Raw genomic sequence first — 10,238 nt, 5'->3', positions numbered from 1 at the left:
ATTATTATTATTATTATTATTATTATTATTATTATTATTATTATTATACCCACCACTACAATTACCATTACTAAAACTACTATTATGTTTTCCCAAAAAATTACAAGTGCTGCTACTACGTTTTTATATGTTATTATTAGTATTATTATTAGTATTGATATTATTATCTTTTTTTAATATTTAATATATTTTATGACATTGAAAAAACTAATTTTATCAATAGTAAGATAAGTTTAGGTTCCTAGTTTTAAGCTAATGAATTTTTTTTTAAAAAAAGTCTAGTATTTTCAAATTTAAATATTTCTAATCTTTTTATTCAAATATTTAATATTCTTTAATTCAAAATTTTTATCACAACACTATTAAGTATTGTCCTAAAAACTGCCATGTGACTATTTTAATATCTCGCCACTTGTCATCTTGTCACGACCCAAAATGAGGGTCATGATAGCACTTGTCGTGGCGTACCTTGACAAGTAAGCCTATCACCCAAACTGATACAAAAGAGGAAAAGATAGAAATATCCCAAGATAAGGCTTCTAGAACGAAGCTGAACCATAAAGTAATCATAACAACCCAGAAAAGACTATCCAAAATACCGATCATGCCCACAATCAGGTGTCAATAATGTAAGAACTACTAATATAATTCAAGAGTCAAATACATCAGAAAAATAACGACAAAGGAATAATATCTATCTCCGAATACTAATAAAAACATAACTACTATAGAAAGATAGAGGTGAACTTCAGACGCGTAAATGTCCAACCGCTACCTTGGAAGCTCCAACAATCGCTCGAGTCAAGCAAGCTGAGGCGCACTCGAGCTAGAACCCGCACCGAAAGGGCACAGTAGGCATGAGTACGGTCTACTCGTACTCAGTAGGTATCACAGGCCGACCAAGCAAAATAGTAAATAAAGCATACAAAATATACATTAAGGGTACGTCACCTGCAATAAAAAAATATCACACGATGGTAGCCCACACTGCTTGCACTAACAGTTTTAATATATCACATATATTGCAATATCACAATAAAATAGAACACAAATATGTATTATATCACATATAAGTAGAACAAAAGGGAAAATGTATATACAAGATCATCAAATACAATTAAAAGAAGATAAGACAATTACATAAATAGCAAGTTAATATAGCAATACAACATAATATAAATATAATAAAGTAAGTTCAATGTATATGATGATGATGATGCACGCGGTCGTCGCACAACCTCCGAGATCGTTGCACAATCCCCGTATACACCTACAGAGGCAAGCCTCACAACGTAGGACCCTTGGAGGGTTCTTCAATCCATATACAATCGACATATATCATATCTTCTTTTCGGTGCATCCCTCGAAAAGGTATTATCAGGTGTTACTAGTGTTTCTCAGATGTTGCCATGGTGGTACAAATATTTCATGAATGAGTATGATATGAAGATGTAATGCTCACAACCAATCACAATGAGTATTTCTACAGCCAAACCACCTGATACATTTCCACAACCAACCATATGATATATTTCCACAACAAACCACAATGATACATTTCCACAATCACATGAGCCAATATCCACTCATTATTTTTGTTTTATCCATGAATTTTCACATGTCTCATATGCCAATAAAGTATGAATATAATCACAATACACCAATGGTACCACATTAAGTGTTTTAACAACATAATATAATTATTCACATGGCTATCAATATCACATAGGATCCCATACGGTCACACATATCACATAATATCTCAATTTCGATAATTATATCATATATAGGCCCCACATGGGCACCATACATAGATAGTCATTTTTATGATTAGTTCTCATCCTTAATATGCATTTTGTATCATCATTTACTGTCCAACCCAGTCCGAAAGAGTTAAGCCATAACCTATCTCAAAAGCCGAAACCGATCCGCTACACTTTGAACCCATGCCCTTAATTTTCATGAACAATCTCAAACTCCACTAAAAACATCAAATATGAAATCTATGTATCAAACAAAACCAACAACACCCATGTTGACTACTTTTGGTTCGGGGTCAAAATGAATCCCCGAAATAGGTTTTCAAAAAAGAAGGACAAAATTAGAACTTTACTTCAAAAATATGTTCCCCATATTCTTAGGAATTTACAGTTGAAAACCCACGTCAAATCGAGGTTCAAATTGAAGGAAGACCATTTTTGAGCTTTATCGGGTAAAATCTTTAAAATTTGGGTTAAAATAAAAAATTAGAGTTGTTTTAAAGGTTAAATTGATGAAAAACTAGTAATTATAAGATAAAAATATTATTAAAGTAAAAAGAAGTGAAAATAAGGTTTAAAATCAAGCCTTAAGATTTTTGGGGTTTTGAGAAATTAATCAAGAAATTACTAAGAAAAGAGTGAATTCTTACCTTAAATCCGTAATAAAATCAAGAAATAGATGTAGCTCCCACAAGCTTCACTTTTAAGCTTCCATACTATTTTAGGGTTTAACTCTCAAAGAGGCAAGATGAAAAATGAGCAATATGGACCCAAAAATTATTTTTATAGTGCAGAAAATCTGCACTAGTAAGGAAAAAACTGCTGTTTTTCTTATTTTAAATCCAATTCGGACTTCGATGGGGTGTCCGAAATTCGTTCGGAGTTTGATATATACAAACGAACTATGTAACCACACTAAATTCGATGTTCCAAACGAGTTGATAAAGTCAAATTTTCAAAAAAATATCGTTTTCAAAAAGTTGAACCCCTAAACCTGAAATCATAATTTTCCAAACAAAGGGTTAAAATGAGATTTAAAAGTCGTAAAATCACACCAAATATGCTAACATACTAAAATCGACATTCCAAATCTGTTGGCGAAGTCGAATTTTCCATCCAAGGTTGTTTTGGCCAAATATGGGTCCCACACCCATATTTCTAATTTTTCAACTTTCCGATCAATAGGTTAAAATGAGCTCGGGTGCACCAAGACCCGAACCAAAGGTCTACCTAGCATAAAATTGATATTCTGGAATTGCTAGCGCAGTCCGTTCGGCCATCCATCGCATGGATAAAAAGATATCCTTATAAGTCCAAAATTAGGCTCTCGAAGCCATCAAAAACCACAATATCACATAAATGATACCAAAATGCATAAAAAATTATGCCAGTCACTCCCACACCCCAGAAATACCATAATCCAACTACAGGGAGAGGTAAAACAGTCAAATCACACAAAATCACAAATTTCACATATTTCATCAAATTTTTAGGTCGTTATATCATCCATCACTAAAAAGCTAGTTCGTCCTCGAACTAAGGGCAAAGAAATACTTGAATCAATGAAGATCTGAGGATAAGAACTGTGCATTTCAGACTCGACCTCCCAAGTAGCTTCATCTACAGGTCAATGTCACCACTGGACCTTTACCACAGGGATCACTCTAGAGCACAACCGTCTAATATCCCTAGCCAAAATGGAGATCGGCTCCTCAACAAATGACAACCACTCATCTAACTGAACTAACTCCCAACGAATAATATGAGACTCATCCAAAATGTAACGGCAAAGCATACAAACATGAAAAACTGGATGAACAGTTGATAGATCAGGGGACAAAGCCAACTCATAAGCCGTATCACCAACAGTCCGAAGAATCTCAAATGGACCAATATATTTGGGTCTAAGATTGCTCCTCTTCCCAAACCTCACCCTTCATGGGTGAAACTTGAAGAAAGGCACGATCGCCAATACTAAATCTCAAGGCACAAAATCTACAATCAACATAGCACTTTTTCCCACTCTGAGCCGCTCTAAGTCTATCCTGAATGACCCAGACTCTATTCCAAGACTCACGAAGAAAGTTTGTACATCGAGGTCTCACCTCTGACACATCAAACCAACCCACTGAGAGCGACAATGCCTACCATACAATACCTCAAAAAGAGCCATATCAATACTAGAACAGTAGCTATTATTATATGCAAACTCTACTAAAGTTAAAAGCTGGTCCCACTAGCCACAAAATCCATCATGCATGCGAGCATCTTCTAAAACCTGGATAGTACGCTCTGACTGGACATCAGTATGGGGGTGAAATATTATGCTAAGATTAACCCAAGTACCCAACTCATCCTGAAAAGTCTTCCAAAAGTGAGATGTGAACACAAAACCTCAATCTGAAATAATGGACACCGGCACACCATGCAGATGTACAATCTCATGAATGTAGATACGGCTAAAGTCTCAACACTGAATGAGACCTGAACTAGAATAAAATGAGCTGACTTGGTCAATTGATCCACAATGACCCAAACACTGTCAGAATCATGAGATATACGAGGCATACCAGTCACAAAGACCATAGTGATTCATTCCCACTTCCACTCAGGAATGGGTAACCTCTGAAGCAACCCACCAGGCCTCATATGTTTGGCCTTCACTTGCTAACAACATAGGCAACAAGCCACAAAATCTGCCAAATCTTGCCTCATACCATCCCACCAGTAATGCTGCCTCAAATCACGATACATTTTAGTCACACTTTAATGGATAGAATATCTAGAACAATGGGCCTTCTCCAAGATCAACCTAATCCAATCACCCACTCCCGACACACAAAATCGACGTCCAATCCACAAAACTTTATCTGAATCAAGTGAGACTTCCTTAGTCTTCCTACTAATACCTTATCTCGAATCGACCTCAATCCAACATCATCAAATTGATGAGCTCAAATTCGCTCCATAAAAAAAAGATCTAGCATCCACAAATGCCAAAACACGCTCCGGTGTTGAAAGATCAAGCCTAACCATTTGGTTAGCCAAAGACTAAACCTCTAAGGCCAAAAGCCTCTCTTAGGTCAAAAGATGTGCCAAGCTACCCATGCTAGTCGACTTCCGGCTCAAGTCATCTATAACCACATTAGTCTTTCCCTAATGATAGAGAGCAGTCAAGTCATAATCCTTAAGCAACTCAAGCCAACGACGCTACCTCATATTAAGATTTCGCTGGGTGAAGAAGTACTAAAGGCTATGATGATCTGAGAAGATCTCACAAAAGACTCCATATAAGTAGTGCCTCCATAATTTCAAGGCAAACACAACTACGCACTACTCTAAATTATTGGTAGGATAATTCCTCTCATGAGGTTTCAACTGACGAGACGCATACCCAATTACCTTGCCTTTATTCATCAACAAAACACCCAATCCAACACCGAAAGCATCACAAAACATGATAAAGCCCATACCCTCCTTGGGCAAAGCCAATATAAGAGCTGAAGTCAAAAAATTCTTGATCTTCTGAAAGCTCGCCTCACAAGTATCAGACCACTGAAAAGAAATCTTCTTCTTAGTCAACTTGGTCAATGGAGCTGCAATGGATAAAAACCTTCAACAAAACGCCGATAATAACTTGTTAAGCCAAAAAAACTCTGAATCTCGATGAGAAAAGTAGGTCTATCCCAATCATGAACCACGACAATCCTGGTTGGATCAACCATAACACCCTTCTTAGTTACCACATGACCCAAGAAAGAAACATACTCCAACCAAAACTCAAACTTAGAAAACTTGGCATACAGCTTCTCATCCCTCAATCTCTAAAGCACAATCGGCAAATGCTCCTTATGATCAACCTCACTCTTGGAATACACTGAGATATCACCTATAAATATAATAACAAAGGAGTCGAGATACGGTCGAAACACCCAATTTATCAACTCCATGAATACGGCAGGGGTATTGGTCAACCCAAAAAACATGACCAAGAACTCATAATGACTATATCGAGTCCAAAAAGTTGCCTTTGGAATATCCGAAGCTCTAATTCTCAATTGGTGATAACCAAATCTCAAATCAATCTTCAAAAATATCACAACACCCTAAAGCTGATCAAATAAATCATCAATGCGAGGAAGAGGATACTTATTATTAACCATCACCTTATTCAACTACCGATAATCAATACACATCTGCATAGACCCATCATTTTTCTTCATAAACAAGATAGGCGTACCCCACGATAAAACACTAGGTTGGATAAATCCCTTATCCAATAACTCCTGCAATCGATCTTTTAATTCTGCTCGGGCCATCCTATAAGGAGGAATAGAAATGGTCTTGGTGCCCACTCTATATCAATAGAAAATCAATATCTCAATCCGGAGGCATACCAGGCAAGTCCGTAGGAAACATATCCATAAACTCACGGATAACACGAATAGAATTCAAGAAAAGAGGTGAAACAACAATGGTGTTACGAATATAAGTCAAGAACGATAAACATCCCCTCTCAATCAATTTAAGAGCCTGAACATAGGATATAGTATTCTTAGGACCAGAATAAAATGCACCCTTTTGAAGCTATCTTTGGCATACCCAGGGAAATTAAAGTCACAGTCTTAGCAAAATAATCTAAGACAACATGATAAGGAGCCAACCAATCCATACCAAAAATAACAGCAAAATCAATCATATCTAATACAAACAAGTCTACCAAAGTCTCATGCCCAGCAAAAGTCACAATACTTGATCGGTAAGCCCGGTCCATCACTAAAAAATCACCTACTAGGATAGATACACGAATAGGCATGGCAAGAGACTCACTAACAGAATCAAAACCCAAAGCAAAATATACAAACACATAGGAGAAGGTCGATCTGGGATCAAATAATACAGATGCAGGTCTGAAATAAACAAGGATGATATTTAAGATCATAATATCTGAATCCTCTGTCTCAGATTTAGCTGGTATAGCATAACACTATCCACGCCCACTAACTACCTGGGTAGCCCCACGACCACCCCCATGAGATCCACTTCCTCTGTCCCTCGTACCCCTTGTAGTACCCCTACCCCTCATAGATGAAATAAGAGTAGCTCAAATCACCTGGCAGGGACAGTCTCTGGCCACATGATTAATCTAATCACACATATAGCAGCCTCTATGAACAATCTCAATAGGAGAAGTTACAACTGGGCCCGAACGGCCACCTTGAACTGCTAAGATAGAAGGTGATACAAGAGAAGTCTAGGAATTCACAAAATGGACACACAAAATGCAAAAATCAGTAAGCAAAAACAACACAAAAGAAAGGGGATAAAGAAGAAAATTACATAAACGTAAAGATAGATAAAAATACCCTTACTTCTACCAAGTGATTAACAAAAGATGGTGTATCAAACCATCAATCACACCTCACCAATAGAAGCTCAAACCTTCTTCTTAGGTGGACTAAGGGAATTCATACTCCTCAAAACCCACCTTTCTTGCCAATTTGTCAACACAAGTGAAATCTATCAATTGTACAAACCCTAATTTGATTTCTTTCTCTTAAGGAGATGGAGAATACTACAAGCTAACACTAATATTACAATTTGAAAGTTCACTCAATTCATTATGCCAACAACTAAGGAAAATAAGAGCTAAGGTGCCTATTTATACTATTATAAAACAAAGACTAAAATACCCTTAATGAAGGGTGCTCCTTTGGAGTGTAAAAAGAAAGTCTCAAAGGACCATAATAGCCCTAACAATGGGCACCTATTGAGTGTCTAATTATAGAGTGCAAGGTCCATATTGTCTTTCAAGTAAGGCGCCTCTTGAGTGTAATGGTTCCCTTCTCCCCCTTTAACTTGCCAAGGCTTTAAAAAGCTCCAAACACTTGCCAATTCCGAAGCTTGAACCTTTGACAATACCTTGTACTCTTTTACGCTCTTCATGCTTGTATCAGAAGGTACACCACTTGAACTCTTTAATGCTGCCACTGGCCTACCATGGTATCCATGAGAAACTCTAAAATCTCTGTCTCGAGAGGTCTGACTCCTGAACTCACCAAAACATCATGCCTTCTTGGCACCTCCCTGAGATGTACTAAGAATACCCTCTGTCATCTTAGCATGATCCACAATACTTTGAAGAAAATCCCCAAACATAACTATCTGAGATGTATCCAACTGAAGAGAGACATCCAAACCCTTCACAAACTTTGAATCTTCTCAGACTCGGTAGAAATGCTTTTATAGGAATATCTGTATAGGGCATGGAAGTGTGCCTTATACTCAAAAACTGTCATAGAGCCCTGCTCCAAATAATCAAACTCGTCCCGTATATGATCTCTCAAACTGAAAGGTATAAATCTCTCTAGGAAAGCCTCGATGAACTGATCCCAAGACAACTCAGGAACATCAATAGGCCTACAACCAACAAATAATCTCCACCAATATCTTGCAGCATCTCTCAACTGATAGTAGTATAAGCCACACCATTAACACAGAAAGAGTGAAACACACCTCAAAACACAAGGTATAAAAGAACTTCGCACAATAAATAATAAAATAAGGAAAGTTTCCTAAAGATGTTCTATGGCCTCTCGAAGATAGATACGAACGTCTATATACCGATATGTGAGACTCTATTAGACATCTAATTCTATATACCGATCTGTGAGACTCTATTAGACATCTCATTATTACACCATTCAGACCAATGAAACCTGGATCCGATACCAATTTGTCATGACCCAAAAATGAGGAACATGATGACATTTGTCGCGGTATACCTTAATAAATAAGTCTATCGCCCAAACTGATACAAAAAGAGGAAAGACAAAAATATCCTAAGGTAAGGCTTTTAGAATGAAGCCGAACCATAAAGTAATCATAATAATATGGAAAAGACTATCCAAAATACCATCATTCCCAAAACTGGGTGACAATAGTGTAAGAACTACTAATACAATCCAAGAGTCAAATACATTAGAAAAATAATCATAAAGAAATAATATCTGTCTCCGAATACTAATAAAGACATAACTACTATAGAAAGATAGAGGTAAACTTTGGATGCATGAATGTCCAACCGCTACCTTGGAAGCTCCAACAATCGTTCGAGTCAAGCAAGTTGAGGTACACTCGAGCTAGGACCTGTACCGAAAGGGCGCTATAGGCATGAGTACGATCCATTAGTACTCAGTAGGTATTATAGGCCAACCAAGCAAAGTAGTGAATAAAGCATACAACATATACACTAAGGAAACGTTACATGTAATCAGATAATGTCCCACAACAGTAGCCCATACCGCTTGCACTAACAATTCTAATATATCATATATATTACAACATGACAACAAAATAGAACACAAGTATGCATTATATCACATATAAGTAGAACAAGAGGGAACATGCATATACAAAATCATCAAATACAAGTAAAAAAAGATAAGATAATTACATAAATGAAAAGTTAATATGGCAATACAACACAATATAAACATAATAAAGTAGGTGCAATGTATATGATGATGATGATGATGATGACCCACGAGGTCCTCAGATAACCTCCGAGATCATCGCACAATTCCTGTATATACTTATGAAGGCAAGCCTCCCAACGCAGGATCCACGAGGGGTTCATCAACCTATATACAATCTACATATATCATATCTTCTTTTTGGCACATCCCTCAGAAAGGTGTTATCAAGTGTTGCTAGTGTTTCTCAGATATTGCCACGGTGGTACTAATATTTCATGAATGAGTATGATATGAAGATGTAAAGCTCAGAACCAATCACAATGAGTATTTTCACAACCAACCACATGATATATTTTCACAACCAACCATAATGATATATTTTCACAACCACATGAGCCAATATCCACTTATTATTTTCATTTCATCCATGAATTTCCACATGTCTCATATGCCAATAAAATATGAATATAATCATAATACACCAATGGTACCACATTAAGCATTTTAACAACATAATTATTCACATGTGTTCAAGGCTATCAATATCACATAGGACCCCACACGGTCTCACATATCACATAATATCTCAATTTCGACAATTATATCACATATAGGCCCCCACACGAGCACAACACATAAATATCCATTTTCATGATTGGTTTTCACCCTTAACATACATTTTATATCATCATTTACTACCCAACCCAGTCTGAAAGTGTTAAGTCATAACCTACCTCAAAAGCTGAAATCGGTCCGCTACACTTTGAACCCACGATCTTACTTTTAATTAACAATCTTGAACTCTACTAAAAATATTAAATATGAAATTTATGCATCAAAACAAAACCAATGACACCCATATTGATTACTTTTGGTTTAGGGTCAAAACGGATCCCCAAAATGGATTTTCGAAAAAAAAGGGCAAAATTAGAACTTTACTTTAAAAATATGTTCCTCATATTTTAAGAAATCTACAGATGAAAACCCAAGTAAAATCGAG

Source organism: Capsicum annuum, chromosome 12 (assembly GCF_002878395.1).
Source record: "Capsicum annuum cultivar UCD-10X-F1 chromosome 12, UCD10Xv1.1, whole genome shotgun sequence".
In the NCBI taxonomy this organism is placed as follows: Eukaryota; Viridiplantae; Streptophyta; class Magnoliopsida; order Solanales; family Solanaceae; genus Capsicum; species Capsicum annuum.
The sequence above is the reverse complement of the archived record's forward strand: the minus strand, read 5'-3'. Positions refer to the sequence as shown.